This window comes from Macrobrachium rosenbergii, chromosome 59 (genome assembly GCF_040412425.1).
Source record: "Macrobrachium rosenbergii isolate ZJJX-2024 chromosome 59, ASM4041242v1, whole genome shotgun sequence".
Classification (NCBI taxonomy): Eukaryota; Metazoa; Arthropoda; class Malacostraca; order Decapoda; family Palaemonidae; genus Macrobrachium; species Macrobrachium rosenbergii.
Window position 1 is genome coordinate 37,687,428 of NC_089799.1, and position 27,977 is coordinate 37,715,404.

A 27,977-nucleotide genomic window follows, 5' to 3' on the forward strand; every position below is an offset into this window, starting at 1 on the left:
GACGTTGTTCTTTTGGACTACCCGCATATTTTGATATTTGTAACTGTTCTGTACGTTTAATTCTATGTTTCTTTTGAACATTTTAACATTAAGAACGTTCATATTTTTTTCTGTTAAGAACGACGTTCTTAATGTTAAAATGTACAACATGCAAACTATACGTACAGAATACCGTCGCATTTATAAAAAATGGCAGAGCTAGATTTGTGATGTACAAAGCAGAAAAGGTTAGCAGTGTCACTTAAATATTCCACTCGCGTTTTTAGTTTTCTGTAAAAGAAAACTATTGTGCGTCCGTCCGTACTTTATTCTGTTCGCATTTTTTCTGTCCGCCCTCAGATCTTAAAAACTACTGATGATAGAGGGCTGCAAATTGGTATATTGATCATCCACCCTCCAAGCATCAGACATAGCAAATTGCAGTCCTCCAACCTCAGTTGTTCTTATTTTAAAGTTAAAAAGTTAGCCATAATCTGGCACCGATATAGGATAGGTCACCACCGGGCAGTGTTTAAAGTTTAATGGGCTGTGGCTCATACAGCATTATACCGAGACTACCAAAAGATAGGTCTGTTTTCGGTGGCCTTGATTGTACGCTGTAGCGGCTGTACAGATGACTCGATTGCGCCGAAGAAACTTCGACCCATTTTTTTACTTTTTAATGGAGGCACCGAATCAATTGTGCTATCTCCTGTAATAAGCAAGGATCTATACTTATCGAGGTGGGGCTGAAGCCAGATTCCTCTGTGGTATCAAGCCAGATACTTCTATGGTATCAAGCCAGATTCTTTTATCAAGGCAGATTCCTTTGTGGTATCAATCCAGTTACCGCTATGGTATCAAGTCAGATTCCTCTAGGGTATTAAGCCAGATTCCTTTATGGTATCAAGCAAGATTCCTTTATGGTATCATGCTAGGTTCCTTTATGTTATCAAGCCAGATTCCTTTATGATATCAAGCCAGATTCCTTTATGATATCAAGCCAGATCCTGTATGGTATCAAGTCAGATTCCTGTAGGGTATTAAGCCAGATCCTTTATGTTATCAAGCCAGATACCTTTATGTTATCAAGCCAGATAACTATATGGTATCAAGTCAGATACTTATATGGTATCAAGCCAAATTCCTTTATGTAATCAAGCCAGATTCCTGTATGGTATCAAGACAGATTCATTTATGGTATCAATCCAGATACTTTTATGGTATCAAGCCAGATTCCTTTTTGATGTCAAGCCAGATTCTTTTGTGATATCAAGCCAGATCCTTTATGGTATCAAGCCAGATTCCTTTATGGTATCAAGCCAGATCCTTTATGGTATCAAGCCAGATTCTTTTATGGTATCAAGCCAGATTCCTTTATGTATCAAGCCAGCAGACTGGGTTAGGCTTCTCACCTGACAGTTAAGAAAGTCAACTGTATGATGTCACTGGATACTATAGAAGTTGTGTCTCATACTCCAAACAAGTGCTGAGACTGTATTTGGCATTTGTCTTGCAAAATTAATGTTGTGGAAGTAAGATGTATACATTTCTCCTCATTGTGATCTAGAATGCTGAATACTGTCAACAATGTAGTAATATGGATAGCTACATGAGCCTTTCAGTAAGTGAAGTGTGTTGGTAGATTTTGCTGAGTTTCCCTAGATCTTTAAAGTACCCTTGATAGCTATTGATGTAAAAACAGGTATGTGTTTTCCATTCAAGTATCCAATATTCCTCCATGAAAGTTGCCTATAGTACATGTCTGTAGGTATTTTAAACCTCATAAAACATTTTTGTCTGCATGTTATTTGTTACATTTCAATTAAATACATGCATCACACAATGACAATGAAATCCCCAAATATTTTGATGATTCCAAATCTGATACTGTTGTTGGATTTGGAAGAATTTTTTAATATGTGGAACTTTGGGTATTTGCCCATATGTACTCAGTTTTAAGAGCTGAACAATATTACCTTTTTGTGTTTAATGAAGGAATTTTGGTTTCTGTAGAGAGAAACTTTTAAAGCGACACGCTTTGCAACCATTTACAATTTTAACTCGAAATGCTCCAATGATAGAAATTTTATAATGGATGTATATCTGAGTACAAAGATGTCAGTAGATCAGGTTTTGATGAGCGTCCACCACACATGAGTGTGCCTGATTACTTCACCACACAAGGACTTGTTTACTTTAATCAAGACACAAGCTTTAGAGTCTTGGCCTCATTAATGGAGATAGTATAGTTAGTGGTAACATCGGCATTGTGGAGGTCTCCTATAGAGGTGTAACAGTGTACCAAGGAAGTGGGAAACTGACTTAGCTGTGGATGGGGCACTTTTATGTAAAGGTACTTAGTGATGATCTACTGACATTCGGTAATGATTTTTGTCATGTTGACTAGTTGACATTTACTGGGCGAATGCCTCCCTTAGGCAACGAAATGCCATTCGTTACTACGCTTGTAACCTTTAAGTAGGATTTTCAAAAATTTATTCTGTTTTTGAGAAGAAGAATATTCTCGGAATGTGCAATTCTCTGTCAGTTTTTATATACAGTTCTGCAACTGCAGGTTATGAAATTTTTTGTAAATATGCATGAGTTCAATATATTCTGTATGAAGTTATCACCGGGAAGCTGTTTGTTTCTGGCAGCCATAGGTTCGTTGTTGTATACACAGCTTAATGAATCGTCAGTTCAGGATAGAAATGTATACTCCAGACTTACCCAAAATCGGGAAAGGGAAAGAAAATTACTGATCCTGAAAAACCCTTGCCCGAAATCGTCAATTTTCCCAGCTCTTGTTACGCCTCAAGACATTTGCTTATTATCCACCCTTTGCTTTATTATTCCTAAGAAAATTGGTTCTCGTGTGTTTGTGCCTTGCTAATGAAAATGTTTTGCCGCGTTCATGAAAGAGTGTTTTGTCATATGCCTCTTGATTATATGTAGGGCATCGGGATGTTGCAAAAGGCTCCATGAATTGAATAAGTCATAACTAATCTATTGTTCTGTCCGAATTTGTAACTATTCTCATCTATAACTCCGAATTGGCATTCTTATGCTGCCTGTCTTATTTTTATGACACTTGCTGTCTAGAATTTGTATTCTTTCAGGTTACACTGAGCGCTAAATTGGGTGGAATGCTACTACTTGTACAAGGTTAGTAAAACTTTATTTCTGTCTGCTTCAGTTAATGTGCCAAGCATTGCAGTGTTTCGTGTATGGAAGGGTAGAAAACAGTTTACCGTTATTAGAGCGGCGCACAAATCTGAATTATTTTCTACCTCGTTGTGCAGAAGTTGAATTATACCCAAAAGGAAAGACACCGCCTAGACATCCCTGTCAGAAATAATGCTCAAACAGCAGAGCATTCAAGATGCAATGATGACATTTGCACGTGATTGAGAACCTAAAATTCGTAGTAGTACTCCCAAATCTTGAAATATATATATTATGGAAATGATGTAGCCTGGCTGTCGTACAGACCTGCACATGCAGTACAACCAGACTTGTAAGTCAAAGTACGTACAATACTGGAAAGGAATACGTTGCCTTGAAACCACGATTTAACCGTTCTGGTGGGCATATCTTTAGATTTTTGTCCTGAGTGGAACACTTTCATAGCCTACCACTTTTATGCTCATATGAATCCAGTGTTTGAGGGTTGCTGAGATATCGAATCTTCTTATCTCTGCATCACATCATTGATTTCACATTTGCGAACTTTGGTCTCAAGGTGATCGACATTGGGGGAGAGAAGGCATTTGTAAGAGAAGTCTGAATAAACCGAGATGACTTTGAAGACGGGGTTTATTTACATGTAGTATTCACGTAATGATGTGGACATTATCAGCATTTCATTCATGTGCTTCCGCGACGGCACCGCCGTATCCTTTCACCTGAGTGGAAATGCAGGCCAAGGTTTGTTATGCAGGTTGTGGGGGGGTTCTGCAGGGTACATGCTCCTAGAATTCCATTCATTTATTTTCCTACTCAGCATACATTGTTGTACGCCCACTTACCTAATTTAGCGGTGCTGTTTACACTGAAGCATATTCTAGTCTCTCTCTCTCTCTCTCTCTCTCTCTCTCTCTCTCTCTCTCTCTCTCTCTCTCTCTCTCTCTAAACACACACATATATATGTATGTATCTATGTATGTATATATTTACATATGTATGTGCATATATATATATAAATATGTAATGTGTATATATACAGTATATAATATATATATATATATATATATATATATATATATATATAGATAGATAGATAGATAGATAGATAGATAGATAGATAGATATACTCACACACTTGCATACAAACATCCATTCATCTGATGAATTTTATGCGATGCATGTGCAAAAATACCATAGATTTTTATTTCACAGCCTTCTAAACATCATCATCTCATGGATTTGGCGTAGGCTGGAATATTTTTCACTTAACATTCGTTTTCTCATGTTGCATACAATTACATTGTATGGAGAACTAGACTTATTTAACGCAGTCATTGTGCAAGATCTTGAGGCCATCTAGATTCATTTTCATTTACATTTTTCTTGGAAGTTTATAAACGAAAGTTGCTTTGCAACCCCAAAAGAAAAAAATAAAGTAACGGTTGAATGTCCCATCTCCCTAATAACCTCCTGACCTCGATATCCGTTAACCTGTAAAAGAAAAAACCGAATTACAGAGAGTGGAGAAGTGTGTAGAAGGGAAGGGAACGAGAAATGGAAAGGAAGAAGAAAAGACGGGAAAGGTCCTTTGCGTAAGAAGGTCATCAGCCAGGAAAAGGAATGCGTATGAAGGGGAGGGGGAGGGGGTGTTCAGGGGAGAAGGAAGAGGCTTCTGGATGGCTGTGCCCATGTTTGGTTCGTAGAGAAAGAACGGTGGTGTGTGCTCTTCCTCCTACATTCTCTCAGCGAACACAAAATATTTTTGCCAGTCAGAGTCATGATTAGTATTGTGTTTGGGCTGTTGAGTTTGTCTTCCTTTATATCTTCGTCGTCCAGGGATTTTTTTGGGTGTTTGGGAAGCTGTTGTTTACTTGCATATTACACTCCGGCATACGTCGATGCGACCATACCGTCAAAAACTTAGTAATATAAGAGAGGTTTGAGACGGCAGGAGCCGAGCCTAGGAACTTCTCAGGCCGTCTAGAAGCTTTCTTGAAGGAACCTCATTCTGCATACTTATGTAGGGGGCGGTAGTGAGAGAGGCTGACTTGCGGTGGAGTGAATAAAATCGGAACTGGCAGTTCATTACCCTTAGACTATCGTGGTTAACTGTACAGTACTTTGAACTTCATTATTATGTACTATATATATATATATATATGTTATATATATATATATATATAAATATATATATATATATATATATATATATAATATGTAGAACTAAATAAAATTATGTAAAAATGTATACATACATATAAATATATATATATATATATATATATTATATATATATATATATATATATATATATATATATATATATATATATATATATATATATATATATATATATATATATATATATATATATATAAAGAGCGTTATAGCTGCTTATGATGGTTAAACGACGAATTTGAATCCACTACTGAACAGAGAGCACGTTCTGTAAAAAATGAAAAACGCGTCATGCATCCTGACCTGAGCTGTGAATTACTATGACTGGCGAGGATTGCTACTATTGGTGTGCAAGCGAAGTGGGTCATCTAACAAGCCTCCCCCGCCTTGCATCTCTTCATAATCTCCTCGCCAACACCTCGGTCTTCTGTGACTTTCGTCATTCATAGACTTTGGGTTTGGGCATTCTCTTTCCAGTCATTACTCTTGATTTTTATGAAACGGTTAATCGTTACATTGGAGTTGGTTATTATTTTCCCATGGACATTTGTGCCTAGGTATTTAAGATTGAAGTTAGAGGTTGATGGTTTTTTTCACATTTTCCGTGTATTTAAGACATTTGTTTTTCAAGTTTTTTTTTTTTTTTTTTTTTACTTTGATTTATTCAAGGGGAGGGGGCGGTCGAAGGCGAATATAACTTCATATGTAGGTTGTTGTCGATTATTTAAGAATTATTTTTTTACCCTTACCTATTCTTTGAAGATTACAAGGCAAAATGAGCGTCAACATTTTATATTTATATGATTCTGTTGAAACTTGGCATGGTAAATAATTTGGGTTTGTTGACTGTCTACCCTAGATAGCTGACCTTGACCATGTTTTCAGTCACGAATATATCAAACGGCAATTGAAATAATAGGTATCAGGTAGGTACCTAAGGAGTTGGGTTGATACTTCCCAAATAGTTTTCACTGTAACCTATTTTTCAAAGTCGTAGGACAAAATAGACGCCAAATTTCAAGAAGTCTGCGATCTTCAGAATCTTTGTCAGGATCTTTAAAAATAAGTTTTTAAGGATGAAATGTTAGGTCATGTAGTTTTTCCTTAACTCTTCCAAAACTGTTATTTACTGTGACCTTACAGACATTACCAAATGTTATCTATTAAGCTCTAAGACTCAAAAATGTTATTAGGGCATATACTGAAGTTGTTACGTGAGAGAGAGAGAAAGAGGTTCTAAACTGTGCCGGAATATAACATTGCCAAATTTGGCATGTGTGTTTGGGACAGTACAAATGCGATTAAAATCTAGATTTTTCTCCCCATCTGATTTGCTGAATCGTCTTCCGCTTTATCTCCGAATAATCCATATTTCTACAATTGTCTTGATCACCTTTTATCGTTTTGATATGGTCTGTGGCTTGAGGAAATTGGTAGGAGTCATTATGTTTACGTGCAATCAGTCACAATAGGTAATGTCAATATCACATGGTAGAATATGTTTGTAGAAACAGAGTCAGTTTGTTCTGTTCTTTAAATAGGCCATACTTCACATGAGTTGGCTAAACTAAGGTATACTTTTTAACTTTCCATACCCAGTAGGCAGACGGCTTCACCCATGACTTTTCCCAGACATTCCTCCACCAAATGGTTCCTGACAAACAAATATTGGTTTCTTGCTTTCTGACAATAGGCAGAAATTAGTAAAAACCTGTACTTATAATAATGCTTATTTTACTCCTGGTAACAGAGAAATAGATATAAAAGTTAAAATGTACCAAAACTCATTTTGGTAGTGATCGCAACTTTTGATGGCCGGATGAGCGAAGAGACGAGTGGCCTATTTGAAGGGATGACATCAGGACGGTAGCAGGGCATATACCAAAAGATTTGGAAGAGAACTTAATTTTTTAAAGGAAATTTGGCTTGTATAAAGGAATATTCAAGGCAGCTCCATGAGAGTGAAGTCTGGATGTTGAATGTGAATGAAAGTAAAAAGATAGAAGCTGCTGAGATGAATTGTTGGGTATATGTGGTGTAAGAAAGACTGAAAGGGTGAGAAATGTGATATAGAGAAGCAATTTTGGATTTCGTACAGGCGGAAGGAAGGTTCAGGGTGTTTAGAGATGCCTTGGTCAAGTGGAAAGAATATTGAACGATAGACGAGCTGGGAGATTGAAAGATTTAGAAGTGCTGGGAGGAAGAAGGAGAAGTAGATCAAGAAGTGCTGGATAGATTCAGTGGAAGAGAAAGTGGAATGGATCAACTTTTAATAGCCAGGAAATGAGAGATTGCGTGCAGTCTAAGAGTGAATGAGGCCGTATGTGCAAGTGGTTCGACGCTTGCTTATATGAAGCGACCTTTGTTGTAATTTTCTGCGCATGAGATTCATCCACGATTTATAAGTCACAGTATGAATGTGGCAGTGACCACTTGCTGTTTTTTCTTAAAACCACCCTCTGTCAAGGGGAACTACTCGTGCTTGTTTGATTGTCAGTTGGAGTCTTTAGTTAATACTGCTCTCTCTCTCTCTCTCTCTCTCTCTCTCTCTCTCTCTCTCTCTCTCTCTCTCTATTGGTCACGGGGTGCAATGTCAACGCACTCATTTCACAAAATTTGTGACGAGCGTTTAGTTCTGGAATCTGAAGGGATATGTTTGTGTTGACCAAAGTAGTAACCTAAGTACCTGGCTATCAGAGGGCTGTTTTGGGTCGCAGCTGGAGAGAGAGAGAGAGAGAGAGAGAGAGAGAGAGAGAGAAAAGAGAGAGAGAGAGAGAAAACAATCTGGCGAGAGTGTTCATTACTCAGTCCAAATATATACCATCAAAATGAGAGGGCGTCCGCATGGCAAGCCTCACTCTATCATGTTGAAACCATTCATAAAGATACTCTCTCATGATTATGTAGGCGTTAAACTTTGTGTCAGAGAATATATTAGTTTGAGATATTGTTTTTTATTAGACTTCTACCTGTTTTACATAGGGGGTCCTCGGTTTAAAGGAGCTCTTGAGAAGGGTAATATTACGAAGGAAGCTCTCTCTCTCTCTCTCTCTCTCTCTCTCTCTCTCTCTCTCTCTCTCTCTCTCTCTCTCTCTCTCGTCGTGCGTGTGTTCCACTTGGCATTTCGCCTGTAATCACAGCTTTTGTGTTGAAAAATGATTCATGACCACTTTCCCTGAAACCCAGAGTACTGCAAGCGTGTCTGATATTCTGAATGCGCGCGCGCGCGAGAGGGAGAAACTTGAATGTGCTATAATGAGTACCATGAAAGTCTGTTCTTTTCTTCCACTATGACGCTTCTACTAGAATTGTTCTACCCGTCTCTATTTTTCAAGTTTTTCGTACATGATTTTTTCTTAGTTTATTGCACTGAATAATTATTCTTGGCTTATTACCTTGGGTTCAGGTGTTATGTTATTGATTTTAATGTCGGATATTTTTATACATTTTAATAAGAATGTAGTGCAGTATGGTATTTCGTTGTTTTTTATTGCTAGAATTTTATCACAGAGTAATTATATGAATAGTCTTTTTAATGTGAGTTACTGGAATTTCAGTATCAGCAAGGTGCAATTGTGCTTTCATTTCATGTCACCAGTAAAAGAAAGCGGTTAATTGTAGAAGTGAATATTGTTCGTGCTGAATTCGAATTTGCTTTCCTTCAGGGAATTTTAGAACGCTTGTGAATGAGGAGTCCCATAATGTTGGAATGAAAATTTTTTCCCATTCTGTTGCAGATTCTCTTGAATGGCCAAAAACTCAACCCCCTCTCCTCTTGTATTCACTTTGATGGTTTAAAGTTTCAACCCTTTTATTTGAACAATCTTATGACGTAGTTTATTTTTATTTTGATGACTTCTCTTGATGTTTGTACATTATTGATTCTGTCCATCTTTTTTGGTAAATTCCTGTTATGACAAGTTACTCACTGCATAGGGAGCAAGAAACATCCTAGTCCTCATCGCTTCCTTAGGTCTTTTTGTCAGTCTTAGGCATTGTCTCTTACTGTCAAACATCACATCATGGTGGTCATGAATCCAATACTACCCTCCTTTTAGATTCTCCCTTTTGTTTTGTTTGTGCTGGAATTTCCATGTTGCATTTATTTTCCCTTATTTTGTCCTTGCCTATCTTAGGATAGGTTGAGCCAAGACTTGTTTATTCGAGTTTACGTAAGAGAAATATAACGAGTAGTCATAAAGAATTTCGAAAAGGCCACCAGGAGGAGCATCAGAGCAATCGCTTTCGTGGAAGGTCAACTAAGAAAAGATACTGCAGATGTGAGGTAACCGACCACATTTCCAGAATAGCCTTATCATCAGATGAACTGCGTTCTTATTGAATGGAAGGAGTCGACAGTATTTTGTATTTCTACCGTTTGGATAGTTTATAGATTCAATGTGTCGTGTCATAATCTTGTGCCCTTTTGCGTTTCCTGAACTGAGTTTGCGACGCTGTTTGATGAAAAATATTTTTGGCGTGCCCCAGTTATTGCATCTTTCGAAGATTTACCAAAATACGAAAGAAAGACTCAATAAATATCTCGAGTAGTTCAAAATTCCAAGAGAGCGGTAACCGAAAACTTTACCAAAATACTGTAGAATAATTTACTGGTATTTTATAGGCAAATCGCTAAAAAGAAGAAACGGAAATAAAAGTTCCTGTATTTAACTTGCCTGGATGAGTCTCAAGTTGGGCAAGTCTGTCATTTTCCTCCAGTGAGATTATTTCACGATAAGCTTAGACGTTTGGGATTGTGCTCAAATCACGACGAGACGTTAGGCAATATTTAGTAATGATATTGTGCTTATGGATTTTATTTTGATCTATGTGAAGTTTGGTTAGTTAGTTTTTTGTATTCAGGAATTAAAACCTTTTATAATGACTTTGGATATTTTTAAGTGCCCCTTCTTCTGGATTACGATAGAAATGCTAGCCACCTTCTCAGGGGAGACTTCAGCATTAGCATATCCAGCAAAGAAACATGTTCATTGATTATTCAAACTTTTAGTACTGGCTTATTGAGTAAAAGGAAGTCAGAAAACTTCGTTATGAGTAATTTGACTCTACTGTGTACGTACTGATGCGCTTACTGAATCAGCTGGAGAAATGGCAGAGGGCAGGTGTACCGTGAAACTTTCCAGTTGTCTTCTTTGACTTTTGTAGTTTGCAGGACCGCGGGTGTTTGGATTACCAAATTGTTTTTTGCAAAAAGTTGATTATGTCTCTTTCAATTATTTATATTTATCATAATTCATGGCTGTCTGATTGTCTGATATGGGCACACTTTGAGATAGTTATGGAAAGCAGGTTTGTCAGCATCCTTACTAATGCAGGTACAAGAGAACTGTTTTGAATATGCAGAAAGGTTAGAAAGAGGACAGGCAAATTCATGCCCCTATAATACTTGAACAAAAGAATAATGAAAGGAAAAATAGAATCTTGCAGTTTCCAAGACTGTTCCAGATTTTTTTTTTCTAATTTTGTTTGAAAAGTGATGAAAAATAACAAAATGCTATTGTTGAGGAGTTAGCAGTCATTACATTAAGTCCCTTCGAATAAAATGTTCCTGTTCACCTTCTACATGTTATGATTAGATCTGGAAGGTCAGAAATCTTCTGTTTTGACCTCATATTCACAGATGTTCCAGCTATTGTGATGCACAAGGTTTGTGAATATATTAAGCTCTTCTGATCATTGCGCCATTGAGATGGACATGTCTGTCAATCAGTATATTCCTAATCCCATCATTGGAAAAACGGTCTCGCTGAAATCCAGAGCCAGATATTGAAGCTTGTCAGGCACTTAATATTTCAGATGCTATATTAGATCCTGATCCCAAGAAAAAGTTAAATAAAATGGTGATGGCTATTTTAATAAGATATGTCCCTAGAAAGGTCATCAAGTTTAGGACAGATGATCAGCCATGGTTTGATGATACATGTAGACAAGCCTACCATGACAAATAGGCCAAATTCAGTGCATGGAGGCAAAATCGTTCAAATGAAAATTACTCCATTTTTGTTGAGTCCTGCCGTGCTGTGAATAGAACTTACCATACAGCTGAGAGAAATTACAATAATTCCTTGAAGAAGAAACTTGAAGGAATTACTCAGCCTCATCTGTGGTGTACCAAATTGGCATCATCTATCTTCGGGTCATGCTCATCTTCCATTCCACCACTACTAACAGATGATGGTAGATTGGTTACTGGCCCTAAGGAAAAGGCTGAACTTCTTCATGGGGCTTTTGAAGCCAAGGAATCAACTGAAGATGTCCTTCTCCCTGATACTTGTCACCCTGAACCTATTCTTACAAAATACGCATTTTGCGCCAGGGATGTTAAGGAAATTCTGGATAATCTTGATAGCTGGGGTGGAGAAGATCCTGACGGTTTCTTCCTTTTGTTTTTAAAAAAGTTTCTAGTGTGTTGTCTCCCAAGATTATTAGATTCTATAGATTTTTATGTCGACGTAATAGCTTGTGGTTGAGCGAAAGCTTAGTAATACAGTGACTGTTCCAAAGAGTGGCATATCTGCAGACTGCAGTAACTGCAGGCCGATCTCTGTTCTCCCTGTACTCTCCAAAGTTGCTGAAAAACTTATTTTTAAGCCACTATATAAGTATGTGGAATCTAAAGGATTGTTAGCTGATAGTCAATATGCATACAGGAAGCAATTAGGTACCTGTGATGCTATTTTAGACTTCACATGCCATAAGAAGAGAACTTTGATAAGGGTTTTGAGTGCAGAGTAATTTAAATATTTTAGTGCTGCTTTCGGTTTATTAAATCACAAGGCACTTATTTATAAACTTCGGAATCTTGGAGTGGGTGGATATGTTTTAGGATTACTTCAAGATTTCCGTACAGGTAGCAGGCAGCAGCGAGTTGCTGTGGACGGGATCTTTAGTGAACCAGGACCTATTGTGTCTGGAGTTCCACAGGGCAGTGTTCTTGGTCCACTGGTACTTTTAGTATATACAAGTGATATGGTTGTTGGCCTAGAAAACAATATTGTTCAGTATGCCGATGATGCAACACTTGTGGGTGTAGTAAAGTCTCCACTTATGAGAAATGAAGCTGCCCTCAGCCTCAGTCGGGACATGGACTGGATCAGGGAATGGTGTATGAGGCTGAACTCCCCTTCAGGTGGATGGAACTTTGCTGAAAGAGTCTGAAGCTTTAATAACCATTCTAGTTGTAGCTTTTGACTCACATCTAGCTTTTGAGACACATCTAATGAAAGTTTCAGCAAAATGCCGCACGTAAGTTAGGTATTGTTCGTAAGGCCTCATATATTGATAACAGTGATAAAATCAATGCAACATGTTTTAAGTAACTTGTACCTCCTGTACTAGAATCCTGTTCTCCGATGTGGATGTCTGCTTCTGCCAGAGATTTATCTCTTTTAGATAGAGTTGTTCCTGGTGGTAGGTTTCTATTTCCAAATAGTAGCAATTATGACTTGGGCCATCGACAGGTGGTCTTGTGTTTGTCACTTTTTCATAGGTTGCATTTCAACAGAGATATTCCGCATTTTAAATTGATCCCTGATCCCCTGTATCTACCGAGAGCGTCCAGATTCGCTGAACAGCAGCACCAGTTTGCAGTAAATGTGCCTCGCTGTCGAACTTCTCAGTTCCAGGGGTCCTTTATTCCTCACACCATTGAACTATGGAACAGCCTCCCAGAGGATGTCGTGCAATTGGAACTTCAGAAGTTCAAGCGAAGATGCAATGCATTACTGCCTTAATATTATTCTTCTTGCGTTTGAACACATTTTTCTGTATTTAATAATTTATTTATTTCTTTTTTTAATAAGTGAGATCTCTTGTTTCTGTATTTTCCTTTACTTTCTCTTACTTCCTAATGAACACCAAATTCTTTGGAAGCTTGAATTTCAAGTCAATGGCCCCTTTGGTGGGCATGTTCCATATGAATAGGTTTCATCTGCTGAATGATAATAATAATAACAATAATAACTGAGTAATGGTAATCAACCCTTCTCCTATTCATGACTTCACTGATGATTCTACCCTCCATATTTCTCCTTTCTGTACTTCTCAGCTCTCCTCTGTTAGTACTCGTTGTCGCTATGCTCTTTTACTCGTTTTAGCGATGCTCTTTCTTCATCTATCATTTGTGATCTGTGGAGCTTGCATAATGAGGATTTAATCCTTCTGTCAGATTTATTTTTTTTTTTTTCAAGACCGTTTTGCCTATTTCTCTCCCTCCTCTGCCACCTAAATCTTTTACTATTTTTGAAGAAAATGTGAGTAAACCTTTCCAGTGTAATTAACAATTTGCATTGTTAGAATACTTTAATCTTGTCTGAAGGGGATCCCATAATTCAGATTGCCATATCTGCCTCATTTAAGCTTTATAGTTCCTCTGTGTCTCTGACGTACTGCTCTCGTATTTGATGCTTTTCGTCATCTGAATCGCTCTCCTGTAGAACTGAATCGTAAGACAGCTCTGTTTGATCAGCAACCGTGCCATTACCTGTTCTCTTGATCATCATTTTTACCCACGTCATAACTCCTCGGCAATCTCCGCATAGCATCGGCCAGTGACTTACTTTCCATCCATTACCAAGCACTGGGATTTTATGTCGGCGCCGCACTCGTCCCTCCTGCCCGCTTTCGTGTTTTCTTCCATGGCTGATAAAGGTAGCTTCTGCCATTAACCTTTGTATTTAGAGTATAATAATTACAAAGCATTTTGTCTTCGTAAGTCAGGAGAATACGAGTTATAGGCAACCAGTCACCCTTGTAGTTGCGTGAACGTAATTATGCAAGGAATTGGACGAATGTGCAGATGTTTACTTTATCAGGAACACGAGAATTATGTTGCTTCACTGAGTAACAGCTTCAGGAGCGTATGCTCCATTTGGTATTCTGTATTTTTAAATCATTTGCTTCAACGCATCTTCACACGCTTAGTCTTTTTTTAACTTGCAACAGGCACAGGAGACGACCTGGTCAAGTACGAAACTTTAAATTTGCTCTATGGAAGGAGAATTGCCCCATTTTACCGTAGTTTCTAAATCATGGATCATATCTGGTAGGGTCTATGTTATGTAAGCACAGATGCTAAGACATACAACGTGGTAATTTCTCCCATCTGCTACCTTTTGTATATTCACAACATTGGACTGATAAGGATTTCTTTATAATTGATAACTTTTGCGGGTAGTAACGGAGTATTGTTTTCTGCCAGTTGTCAGTATATTAATAAACAGCCTAAGTTTTAAGCTAACCACAGCAAAATTATTACTTTCATATCTATTCCGTGGGTAATATAGGCGGAGTTCATCCACAATCAGACTCCTAACCGGTCAGTGTTGTGTAACAAAACTGCGCTGATAGCTTACTGGATAGCTAAGCATACCGTAGTTAATATTCTCTTTGCAGTTGCATCCTCGCATTTCATTATCGGCTGTAACATGAGGGTTGCTGATGAAGTTCTTTTCTCCGTAACTGAATAGGTTTTTGTTCTCTTATTTTACTAGTAGTGTCGGTAGAGTTTAAAACTAACAGAACCTTGAGAAAACAAAACAAAAAATATAGCTTAAGATTCGCAAATCTGAAAACTAACGAGATCTGGAAACGAGTTCAATTCCATATCTCAGCATTCCATTACAGACTTTAGCTTTTATATAAATCAAAATTGGTAGTTGCTATCAAGTCAGAGTTATACATTACATATTCCTTGTGCGGCAGTGGGGGGATTCCCGTCTTGATATGCGTAGGCTGATTTCCCAACTTAACGGTCTTTGAAGCCTTGACATTAAGATTTTTCTCCCAGGTTGAGATGCATGAAGCCTGACGAAAAGATTATATCGGTGAGAGACAAGGTGACTAAGAAACTTTTAGTCAAAAATAGTTGCCGATGAGTAATTATTTTGCTCCCCTGAAACTTTTCCTTCATACTGAAAGAAAAATAAATTGGTTTCACTGCTTTCATGGAATAGTTTTATATGGCAGCTTCGATAAGACAGTTAGGACGAAAGTCATCTCTTCCAGGCCTTTTGAGATATGCCAGGCAGGTGAAGAACGGGTGCGTGCCTGTTTCTTCCCTTCTAAGGGACTAAGATTTTGATTGCCGCTGTTCAAGAGACGAACGCTTTTTGTTCATGTCGGGGATGATAGAATGGACATGCGTCCTACAGCCCTAAAATTGAAAAAAAAGGAAGAACTGTGAAGAACACTGCAGTATGATTTAACCTGAAAGAAGATGGGAGACTTTTCCCCTGAGAGAAGGACTAAGATTTTGATTGCTCTGCAGTGTAAAAGGGTGATGGGATGGCTAGGTGACTGCTGGGACGCTTTTTAAAAGTGATGGGATCATGTGACTGCTGGGATGATAGCACTGTAAAAGGATGATGGGATGGCTGCGTGACTGCTCCTCTCTGCACAGCCCTGCTGGGAACTGTGGATTGAAAAAAAGGGTGAAGGGATGGCTAGGTGACTGCTGGGAGACTGAACATCTGCACTGTAAAAGGTGATGGGATAACTGCTGAAATCTGAAAAGGGTGATGGGATCGCTAGGTGACTGCTGGGAGACTCTCTGCACTGTAAAAGGGTGAATGGCTAGGTGACTTATAAACTGTGAAAGGGTGATGGGATCGCTAGGTGACTGCTGGGTAAATCTGAGGGGATGGCTATGACTGCTGGGAGACTGCGGATCTCTGCACTGTAAAAGGGTGATGGGATCGCTAGGTGACTGCTGGGAGACTGCGGATCTGTGCGCTGTAAAAGGGTGATGGGATCGCTAGGTGACTGCTGGGAGACTGCGGATCTCTGCACTGTGAAAGGGTGATGGGATCGCTAGGTGACTGCTGGGAGACTGCTCGAGTAAGAAGGTGATTAAATGCTTCCCGAAGAGGAGAGGGAACTTTTGTAGCGTTTTAGGTAAAGAAGCAAGGCGGTCTGAATCATGAGGAGAGGTCGGAGGCATTAATTAGATAAAAAATAATCATTGGTTTATTCTTGGCCATAAGGAAAATGTAAGACACCGCTTATGGGAGTAGCTTTGTATTATTTAAAAGTCAGCCAATGCAAAACGAGATATGGCGATACAGAAAAGAATTTCGCAATGAAATTTTATATGAACTGGCCCAAACCTTTTATTTGTCACCTTCAAGAATATTATGGAACAAAAAAAAAAAAAAATTTAAAAGAATATAAATAGCTGGACATTGTATTCGAGGTTTTTGCTTAATAAATTTCTGGCTTCCATGTCAGATACGCGTTCAAAACCAAGATATAATGAACAGTGAACAATATTTTGACCTTGAGCAAGAACAACAGAAATAGCGGTAGAAAGAAAATTCCCCAGTAGTTTTGTGTTCAGAAAATTTATAGTTGAGACACATTTGTGAAAAGTAAATCAAAGTATCATGCAAACCTACGTAATTAGGAAACAGTCTTGCTGAAAAGTTAAGTATACCGAAGGATTAGACTTATTTTACGTGGCTAAGAACCAATTGGTTACCTAGCAACGGGACCTACAGGTTATTGTGGAATCCGAACCACATTATAGCCAGAAATGAATTTCTATCATCAGAAATAAATTCCTCTAATTCTTCATTGGCCGGCCAGAGACTCGAACGAGGGCCCAGCAGAGTGCTAGCCGAGAACTGTACCGATCCTTCCAACGAGGAACTTCACACAGTATTGCTGAAGAGTTAGTGTTTTGTATATATACAAAGGTGATATTGACATTTTATGATGCGATTAAGCAAAAGAGACTTGGTAGCACTGGCTAAATACATAAATGACTTCAGACTTAGTTTTATGATATTTTCTAGGTAAAGAACTTTATCATTTTGTGAAATTTAACAACCGCTGGGTAAGAATAAAGTAGAGATCTACCAGTTAACTGTAGTAACTAGTAGCATTATTAATTTCTTTGTTGTGGGCTTCTCATGAAAAAGAGCGTACTTTTACGTTTCCAGTTTGTGGAACTTGCCTGTATCAGGTTCTACTTGGATGTATAAGTGGTAGTACTGATTTTATCTAGGCATTTACTCTTGGAATTTGGGATACATTTATTTCTGTTCCTCACGTGATTGTGTGTTGATTATTTCTATCATATTCACTCAGAATGGATAATTCGAATGAAATGCTGTCAATTGGGTCATTGCTGAGTCGGGAAGTTGGGGAAAACACGCTGGTGTGCAAGCGGTTAGCTTTCCCAAGTAATTCCTTGTGTGCAGTGCCGCTCAGGTTCCAACTTCTTTTGTGACTTGTATGGCCTAGTGGGCAGCGCCCTTGCCTTTGAATTGAAAGACCTGGGTTCGATCCTGATGTGAGTCAGAAATTTATTTCTGTTCCACACGTGATTGTGTGTTGATTATATATATATATATATATATATATATATATATATATATATATATATATATATATGTATATATAAAAAGTATGTGGTTTAATCTTGTGAAGAATACTATTGCTTATGCAGATGGTGATACTACCAGTGCATTGATCTGAACTCCTGAGTATAGCCTGTTGTTGCTGAATCTCTTAACAGAGACCTAACTAAAATTAGGGCACAGTTCAAATTACAGAGGATGAAGTTAGATCCAAATAAGTCTCAAGGTATGATTTTTAGAAAGCCTAGGACATTCAGTCATCCCGTCCAGATCTTTTCTTTAAAACTGCCTCATTGTAACTCCTTGCAACTTGTTGAAAACTACTGTCTAGGTGCCATTACTAATTGTAGGTTCACTTTCGAGAAATATATCTGGTTTCTTTCTTCATTTGTTGAAGATTTTTTTAGAGCTGTGTACACTGAGGAAATTTTTTCATTTTTCAGTTCCTTCATGTTTTGGATATTGTTGCCCCGTTTGTTCTTCATCTGATTCATTTGAATACTTGAGTTCTATTAAATATCTTATCAATGGTTTATCTCTGGCAGCATCTTTCTTCAGAACCCCAGAAATTCAAAGTTGGTGTAAATGCCTTTTAGCAGAATAGGCTGACATGAGTCTCAATTCATAGCTTATTTGTTTTTGTCTTATTTGTATATTATATATGTCATATTTTTTATTATATATGTTATTTGAACTTTTTCTCATTTCTCTTTGATTGTTTATTCTTTACTTTTCAGTTTTCATCATATGTACTGGGCAGCTTTCTTTGATGATACCCTTGGGCTTGTATGATGCCACTTGATTTATAATAATAATAATTATAATTATAATAATAATATAAATAATAGTTAGAATATTCTAGTAATTCTTTCTTGGTAGTCACCGGAAATCAATTATTGTACATGACTAGAGAGTTGCTGAACTGCATGTGCCACATTACTTTTTCAGAACATGACTCTGTTTTACCTGTCTGTACAGAAGGCGCCAAACGGGGTTCAGGAATGTTTACTTTGATGTCATCAGTTTTGAAAGCTGAATTCTACATAGTTTTAGTAGTGTATGACGAAGGAAAGTTTAGCATTGGCGACTCCCTTAATGCAACATAATCTTCGAGGAAATGTTCAAATTAGATAGCCTGTGTTGCACTAGTTTTTAGAAAGGTTATTGTCGACCTAACCGCTCAGTTCTCCTCGCTGCTGGGAGAAAGTTGGAGCTGGGGATTTGGTGCGATACATGTACGCATTCGCTACCGGGGTCTAAGCGATGTCAGGCCGGGCAGCCGATCGAGGCTACGGCCTACCCCAACGCCAAGTCAAAGTCCTTCAAAAGAAGGCATCGTGCTTACCCCCATATAAACATGGGAAAAAAGCACGTTAAAACGAAGATTTTTCGTTACGATATCATTTTATGGGAGGTCACTTTTGCTCAGTGACAGGCAAGATAGGCAAAAGGAGCTAGTAACTGTATATTCTTCATATCATCAAGCAACACGAAGATAAATTCCCTATGCATTCCTTTATATTGGATCAAAATTTTAGAAGCCACGGCAGATTTCATGCTACAATCTTATTAATGGCACTAAGGAAATGCTGAAGATTATTATAGTAATAATTCTGTCAAAGTGAGACTTCATATTTTGAACGGATGGTAAAGGTGGCGGCCAGCACCCCGTATCAGTCTAAAGTATTTCTGGTTTCAAAATGATTAATGTTCGTAATTTTTAATTAAGAGCATTTGTATGTATGCATCAATGTATACTTCGTTAGAAATCTCCACCCGAAAGACACTTGATGTTGATTTTATTGAGCCTTTAAATTTTAAGCACATGCTCTCTCTCTCTCTGTTGTGATGACCTTTGTTCTGATAAAAAACTAGTTTTTTTGAAAGGCATTGTGCTCTCTCTCTCTCTCTCTCTCTCTCTCTCTCTCTCTCTCTCTCTCTCTCTCTCTCTCTCTCTCTCCACTCATTATGCAAGTTTAGATATTAAGAAAGCAGAATTATCATTTTTCATGTGTAGATATTCATGGTTCCAGAAGGAAAATGTTCGAATATTGATTCCAGTCTTGGAATCTGAATTGACCATGAAGGGTTTTGTATATCTGAAGCAGGAGTGTCATTTAGAATTTCCTTTAAAATGACCAAAAATCCTTTATCTTTTGTAGGTTACTACTGCTTAGACTTTTTTCACAGTATGAAGTGACTGGCTTCACTAAATTAGCAAATGAATTCTGACAGTATTTTGCAATTATTGCAGAACACTAGTTAGGTATAATATTAAGTTTAAAAAAATGTATATGAAAGTTTCAAGAATTTATCACTTTGCACACACGTTTCATGAACACTCACAAGAAGCAGTGAAAGTGTCTTGGTCATTCTAGTGAAAGTTGAGGAGATGAACCGGTATGGAATCGAAAACGGAAATTCCAGACTACTACCACGGTCATGTACCAAAGCAGTATGTCAAGTTCACCGACAGTCATTTGAAGGTCAGAACTTGGAGAGTCTTGGGCATGAAGACGCCTGCTTGCTGCCCAGGGAAGGAAAGCCCGGGAAGGGAACTTCTTGCCACTTCCTTTTTTTCTTTTTTTTTTTTTGTGTGGGGAGATCCAGACGTCCGTGGCCTTGGGTTTTACCTCTTCGTTTTTATTGCTTGCGATACAGGTTATCTTTTGTGCGGATATTGCAGCTGGTTGGTGTTTCGTTTGCATTTCGCTGATATACATTTGCTCATCCGTAAGCTGTAGGTGGGATATGAAGCGCTTTCGCATGAGGTGAAAACTTGGCTGTGTTTGATAGTATTTGATACTGTCAAAACACACATTGTTGGTGGGATAGAAGTAAAATATCCAAATTTTGTTGAAGAATTTGATGAGTTTTATTTTATTGAGTGTTCAATCAGGTATATCCATTCTTATTTGCAAATATAATTGTGAATAATGACAGCATCAATCGCATCATTGAAAATACTCACACACACACACACACACACAATCAGTTGTCACAGAGTTGAAAATAAGATGTCTGCTGAAATATTTTTAATTTATTTTCATTTTGTATCATTTGAGAGTAGCCTTTCCAGACATCGTCTTACAACCATGGAATTTACTGTGATTGAGGTATTAGTGCCTCGGGATACGTACTTTCACGTAACTTGCTATTTGACTTCAGTCTTTCGCGGTGTTTGTTTAGAAAGGAATCTGTTACTGACGTCCTCCTCAGTGGTCGAGTGTTAGCCTTAAACATACTGCCGCGTGGATGTTAATAGGTTTAACCATTTGGCACCGAGCAGGCACTTACATGCTGGATTGTACAAGTATTCACCTTTTAGCAACATATTCCTCGTAGTCAGGTTTCAGAATGCAAGGTTACAATGCGTTAACGGGGACTAAATAGAAGTGGAGTAGAAGCTATAAAGAAAATCAGTCCTCTTAAAGCCGTTGATGCTGAAATGGAACTGACGTTCTGATTTAGGTCTCTCTCTCTCTCTCTCTCTCTCTCTCTCTCTCTCTCTCTCTCTCTCTCTCTCTCTCTCTCTCTCTCTCTAGTGGTCTTTGTATGGCTTAACAACTTTGTCCTTTTTATATAACTTTAAAAGTCATAAAAGTCACTGCTGGTTAAAATATCTAGCTTATCTCTTCAAAAGGACGAATTTCGTCTGCAGTCCATTGATGAAGACTTATCAAATTCTTTGATACGGTGTTGAGACATTACCAGAAAGATATATCTGTGTTTACACAATATATTCGTAACCACAAGTTATTTTGTATTTACACACATAAATGTGTGCATGTGTATGTGTGTATATATATACATATGTATATATATACACACACACACATATATATATATAGGCAAATGCCACAAAACAATATATATATGTATATATATATATATATGCATATGCGTGTGTGTGTTACTTTAATTTTGATCTGTAATGTTATGAAATATACATATATACAATGTATATACTGAAAGAAAAGGAAAGAAGGTGGAATGACAGAAATCGTTGCCTGATGAGAGAGAGAGAGAGAGAGAGAGAGAGAGAGAGAGAGAGAGAGAGAGAGAGAGAGAGAGAGAGAGTGCAACAGGTTGGACGAGGCTCGAATTAAAGACGGAAATTCCCGGGATGTTGACCTTTACGATAATAACAGCGTCAAGTTCGCCGACCCAGACATCTGAAGGTCAATAACGAAAAAGTTTGCTTTCGATGGAGATTGTTTTGGAGAATTACGGATGTGTTTTGATTTCAGCTTGGCTCTTCCTACTTCATTGGTGACAGCTTTTTGGTAACTGGTTCATTTTTCCATACATGTATTTTTCCTCGTTAGATGGGAATTCCTTTGACTGTCGAAGGTATTCAAACTAGTTTCTCAAGGCATTTTGAAATATAAGTCAGAATTGCAAGTTTTACAAACTCATTTAAGTGACCGTTGAACTCTTGCCTGGCGTCATTGATCGTTTAATACTGAATATGAGCTGGTTATGAGCTGTTAAGACTGAAACATGTTCTCATTAGTATCACTTTCATTGTAGTTTTCATTTGTGTTGACGTAGGCGTCTATTAATCATTTTAACATGAAATCTTTATTAAGTATCATTCGTAGAATTATGGACAAAAAAGGGGGGGGGCCGGTGAACGGGTCGTGACGGAATATTGATGTTCTTGCCGAAGTACTGAAGTGAACATCCCTTGATGATGTAGTATTTAATATGATATTTGTAACGTATTAAATCCGTATTTCATATAATCATCCAATATGTATGTGGTTTTTAATAACCTTTGTTTTAACAATGATATCTTGTATTTTTCGTATAGAATCCTGTCATTCAGGTCGAAAAGGGGCGTGGGTGACTGGCGGCTAATTCATCAGTAATAGATGTTAGATAAGTTTCCAAATAAACGTCCACCCGTGTCTAGAGAACAGGAAGGTATGTTTTAGGACGAGCTTGCTTGATCAGGGTGTCAAACGATAAGTTTACCGCCCTGATCAAGAAAGTCCACTGGCTGCTGTCCAAATCTCCTTCCGTCCTCCCCTTGAAGAGTTGTTAGCCGTGACATCATAATATTCTCTCTCTCTCTCTCTCTCTCTCTCTCTCTCTCTCTCTCTCTCTCTCTCTCTCTCTCTCTCTCTCTCTCTCTCATTAAAATGCTAGAAAACTAAATAAATGCATTTTTCTTAAGGTTCATTTGGTTTTAGCATCTGAAAAATGGCTCTTGTAGACCTAATTTGTTTGTGCATTTGCTGCGGATGCCATAGGTCTGGAAGAAAGCAGCCAGGTTCATAGATTGGGGAACAAGAAAGAATGTGATTGTCAGTCTTATTCTTGCAATGCACATGGCCAAATACCACGTTACTGGTCCGTGCAGTTTTTAAAGTGTTTAGTTTTTCACCTTCTGTTGTGTTGGCTATAGTCATTTGGTATAGACATTTTGCCTTGGCGGGAAATGTTACTGATAAGAACTTTTTGTTCAAAGTTTATTTGGCAGATTCGCTCACAATGCAACTTAGTCCTTCCATTTAGTTTTACTTGTGTTTCATCTTTTTTTCCAGGTTACTGGTGCTGACAATGAGCCCTTATTCGCTTCTCTCTCTCTCTCTCTCTCTCTCTCTCTCTCTCTCTCTCTCTCTCTCTCTCTCTCTCTCACACACATTCGTACACATATATACAAACACACACAAAAATGCTTTCGACCAATCCATAAGTTTACACTAATAATGGCCTGGTTTTGATACTTAACAAGGTTTGTCTTTCAGCCGCCGTTTATGAAATAGGTCTTCTGGGTAACTTGGAGGAAATAAGACTAAGTCGGTAAGATCAAATAATTGTCTTAATTTCATCTCTCTTACTGTAGGACCAGCGATCCAGAATGCTACGGTTTATAGTAAATGTCAAGGTAATTCAAGGTAAGATTAAAAAAGTCGAGGGTTACACTATTTTTTTCTAGGGCCAAGTGGCCGTAGTTTTTATCAACTGTCCCCCCATTTTGGAAGCCTTAGTTGACCTCCCATCTAAGAGAGCCAGTTCTTAATGAATTCATGAACGACGTTTTTTGTTATTTTTTCTGAAATTTGCGGGTATTCACATGTTTGGTGAATACTCTCTCTCTTTCTCTCTCTCTCTCTCTCTCTCTCTCTCTCTCTATCTATATATATATATATATATATATATATATATATATATATATATATATATATATATATATATATATATATATATATATATATATGTACATATTATATATGTATATATATTAATATATATACACATTCAGTTTTGTCAAAAATCACAACTTTTTTTACTGTCAGATAACAGTGTACTAATAACCCTGAATATCAAACTCATTGTACCTTCAAAATAACTTACACCAGAAAGAAATTATATACAAGTTCTCTACCCCGGCCAGGATTCAGACCTCTGCTTTTTGGTCTGGATACGAAGGGTGTTATATATGATAACTGCAACTGCATCATGGTCATGGAGGGGAGTGAACTTATAATATATAATGCCTTCAGGGTATTTTTCCACAAGCACACACACACATATACAGGCAGACCCCAGTTATTGGTGGGGTTCCGTTCCCAACAGCGTGGCAATAACTGAAAATCGCACTGATTCCTGGTTATCGGCGCCGATAACCAGTGATCAGCGTCGCCGATAACTGGTGATCAGCGCTGATAACCAGTGATCAGCGCCGATAACCAGTGATCAGCAATGATAACCAATTATCAGCAATGATAACTAGTTATCAGCAACGATAACCAGGAATCGGTGTCGAAAATCCAGTTATCGTAGTTGCTAGACAAACCCCGTAAAACCAGATCACCGATAAACGATGCTGCGATAACTAGGGACTGCCTGTATATATATATATATATATATATATATATATATATATATATATATATATATATATATATATATATATATATATATAACCAAACTCGAAAAATCTTTTCGCATGAGGCTGTTAGCCTAATGCCCATGTTAACCCTCGTTGCGACTTCCACATTGATTAACTACCAGGTACATAATTCACTGCTAAGCTCATGAGAGACTCAAAGGATTTTGAATTTACTGCCCCCAGCCTCCCGTCCTCGTCCAGAAATTGAAACTAAGAACTTTTACTTGGGAAGGAGAACACTACCGATCTCATCATAAGGCCACCTGCATACACACACACACACACACACATATATATATATATATATATATATATATATATATATATATATATATATATATATATATATATATATATATATATATGTATGTATGTATATGTGTGTGTGTTTATCTTGAGCGTGGGCACAGTTGGGTCAGGTTCCAGGTAGTTGATTAACTCCATGAGTTCCCACAAAACTACTTATGTATCGGTCACATTTCTGTGCACTTAAATTACCAAGCACAACCACCTTACATGCTATCCACACCTCATCAAAGCATATAATCACACTCAAAAACTCTTTCATTCAGATTCCTTTCCAGTGCTTGTCCATACACATTCACAATTTGCTTTTTATCTTGACCTACTCAAACTTGCCCCTACTTCAGACCGGTGCATTTTTAAAGTTTTGTTCCACGGTTCTCAGTGTCTCTTTGATAATACTGTACTACTGTTAGCCCTTCTCTAGTTCTACATCTTTCACCCACCCCGTGAAGAACTCACCGTCTATCCTATTCTTCGCTCGCAGATATTCAACTTACTCTCCAAGCTATCATGCATTTCTTATGTTCTGCATCACGTCAACGCATAAGTAAGTAAACCTTAGTTTAACCAGACCACTGAGCTGAGTAACAGCTCTCCCAGGGCTGGCCCGAAGGATTAGATTTATTTTACGTGGCTAAGAACCATTTGGTTACCTAGCAACGGCACCTACAGCTTATTGTGGAATCCGAACCACATTATAACGAGAAATGAATTTCTATCACCAGAAATAAATTTCTCCAATTCTTCATTGGCCGGTCGGAGATTCGAACGCGAGCCCAGCAGAATGCTAGCCAAGAATGATACCAACCCGTCCAATGAGGAACGACTTCAACGCATAATGAAATCCCGAAATACAATACCCCAATTTTCTTCTGGCTTTTTGTAATGAAAATCTTTTGATTAACTCAGAGCTTTTCTGTGGATATGGCCTACAGTCTTCAGGTACATTTGACTCTCCCAAATATTTTTTCCATCCAACTTGCTAATGTTTGAATCGTCACTGAAGATTTTAGATCTTCCATGTCTACCCTGTTAGGTGATGTTGGAGATATTCCTTTATTTCACTCCATTGTAGCTGCAAATGGAACTAGTTTTAGTAAGTTATGGCTGTCATAAATCTAAAAGCTGCTGTTCTTGAGCATATATAATTATCAAAGTTCTCGCTTCTAATCAATTTATTTAAGTAATTACGATGTGGCAGCAGTCCTGCTGTATGTTTCAAAAAACTGTTCCATATTAATGTTCAGTAATATTATCTCATAAAGTACTAACCTTCGAACAGTGAAAAAATCCCTTGTTTGGGCGAATGACTCCTCAGTTGTGACGTCAAATAACCCTTACTCAGTCGATGAATTCCGATGTCTTACTGAAGCGAGAATGTGATTGCTATTTAGGATAAACCAAGGGCATAATTCCTCAGCGAGGAGGCATTTCCATTTCCAAGGGTTCCACATCCTTTTAAGGCTTCCCGTTTGGTGATGTAATGCACGAATGTCTCAATCCATTAGCGTGCTGAAGCACAGCAGACCCGGTAGTGCTCTTGAAGAAATGAGGTACCAGTGCGTAGATATTTTCTTCGAAGCTGTAAGACATAGGCTGCATCTTTCTTTTGGTCGTTCCATGTTCACAGCCTTGACTGAATCATAAGTTTTTGTAAGTGATAAGTGGATATTGAGGGTATGGAAAGGAAGAAGCATAGAAAATTGAGATTAACTGTTTTCCAGAGTGTAAATAGAATGAGTGGAATTGGAAAGATTAAGGAAGCGCAGATGCAAAAATAGATTAATAAATATCTAAAAAGAGTATGGTTGGCGTAGCTGAGAAGAGGGATCAGAATTTTATGAAGTGATTCGGTTAGATGAATGGGATGTGGGATTGTGTAAATGGTTGAGAAGTGTGTAAATTTGGGACGATTTACGAGGATGAGAAGGATTCAGCAGTAGAATATTGAGTTTTAAGTGTCACTTTATAATCACATTAATCCACTGAGAAAATGAGTATAAATAACTTTATCTTCAGTTTTCAGTAAAGTAGATTTGATTTAAAAAAATATATATTATATATATATATATATATATATATATATATATATATATATATATATATATATATATATATATATATATATATATATATATATTTATAATATATATACATACACATAAATGCACACATATATATGTATACGTATGTATGTATGAGTGTGTGTATGCAGGTCATGATATAATTCATCCTTTTAGAAATGCAAGGCCCTAATGATTTTGTTTGAAAAGTGTGCAGTACTTTGGAAAACATATGCTGTATAAGTATTTGGGTGATCTGAAAATTTTCAGGAAGTTCTCTTTCCTTTATGAAATCGTACCGTTATGGTAAAATAAAAAATTTAACTATATTTCCTACCTATTTTTATTACTGTATTTTTGTTTTGTCGCTGTGTAAATGATCAACTGAAAACATCCCGCTTTTAGCTTATCGTTTTCGTGGGGAATTTCAAGACTGGTGATTTCCAGTAAAATCCCGTAACCGAATCCCGTCTCTAGATAATCCAGCGACTGCTTAGGCCTATTTGTGCTATTTTTTGTTTCTTGTTCAGGCCTACCGGGGTTTTTCCGAGCATTCCAGCTTTCTGGTTCTAATAGGATTTTACCAGTTATGGTCGGTTTGGCAGTGCTTGTATTATCTCACCCACCAAGGAATCTGTCCTTAATTAGCAGATCACAAGAAACCGGTTTGCTAACAAGTAGGCGGTAGGCTGTTCAGTGTCTCGGCGTTATCTTCATAATATGGGAGCGACTCTTGCCCGAGGGTTTTTCGGAAGAAGGGAGACGGGCAGGTAGTGAGGACTGCGATGAAGTTTGTAGTTAGAGTTTAATCAGAATCTCGCCTTAGACCTTCTGTTTAAAGGCTTGCAAGCGTTGAACTTTGATCCGTTCCATCGACCGCAAGTCGTAGACCTGATGCATTTCTAGTGACTGAATTGTACTCTATTCAGATATCAGACGGGTTTGGTGAAGTTACAGAGGAAAAAGCTGATGTATTTA

General features: G+C 37.7%; 1 protein-coding gene across 1 annotated transcript in view; it reads left to right on the forward strand.

The window, feature by feature from the left end:
* The window catches only part of LOC136837732 (very long chain fatty acid elongase 7), a 483,891-nt gene that overhangs the window by 33,819 nt on the left and 422,095 nt on the right, over positions 1-27,977 (forward strand). Inside the window, exon 2 of the mRNA XM_067102656.1 lies at positions 3,102-3,147. The gene's annotated coding sequence lies outside the window, so the exon portion shown is untranslated. The remainder of the gene's footprint in view (positions 1-3,101; positions 3,148-27,977) is intronic.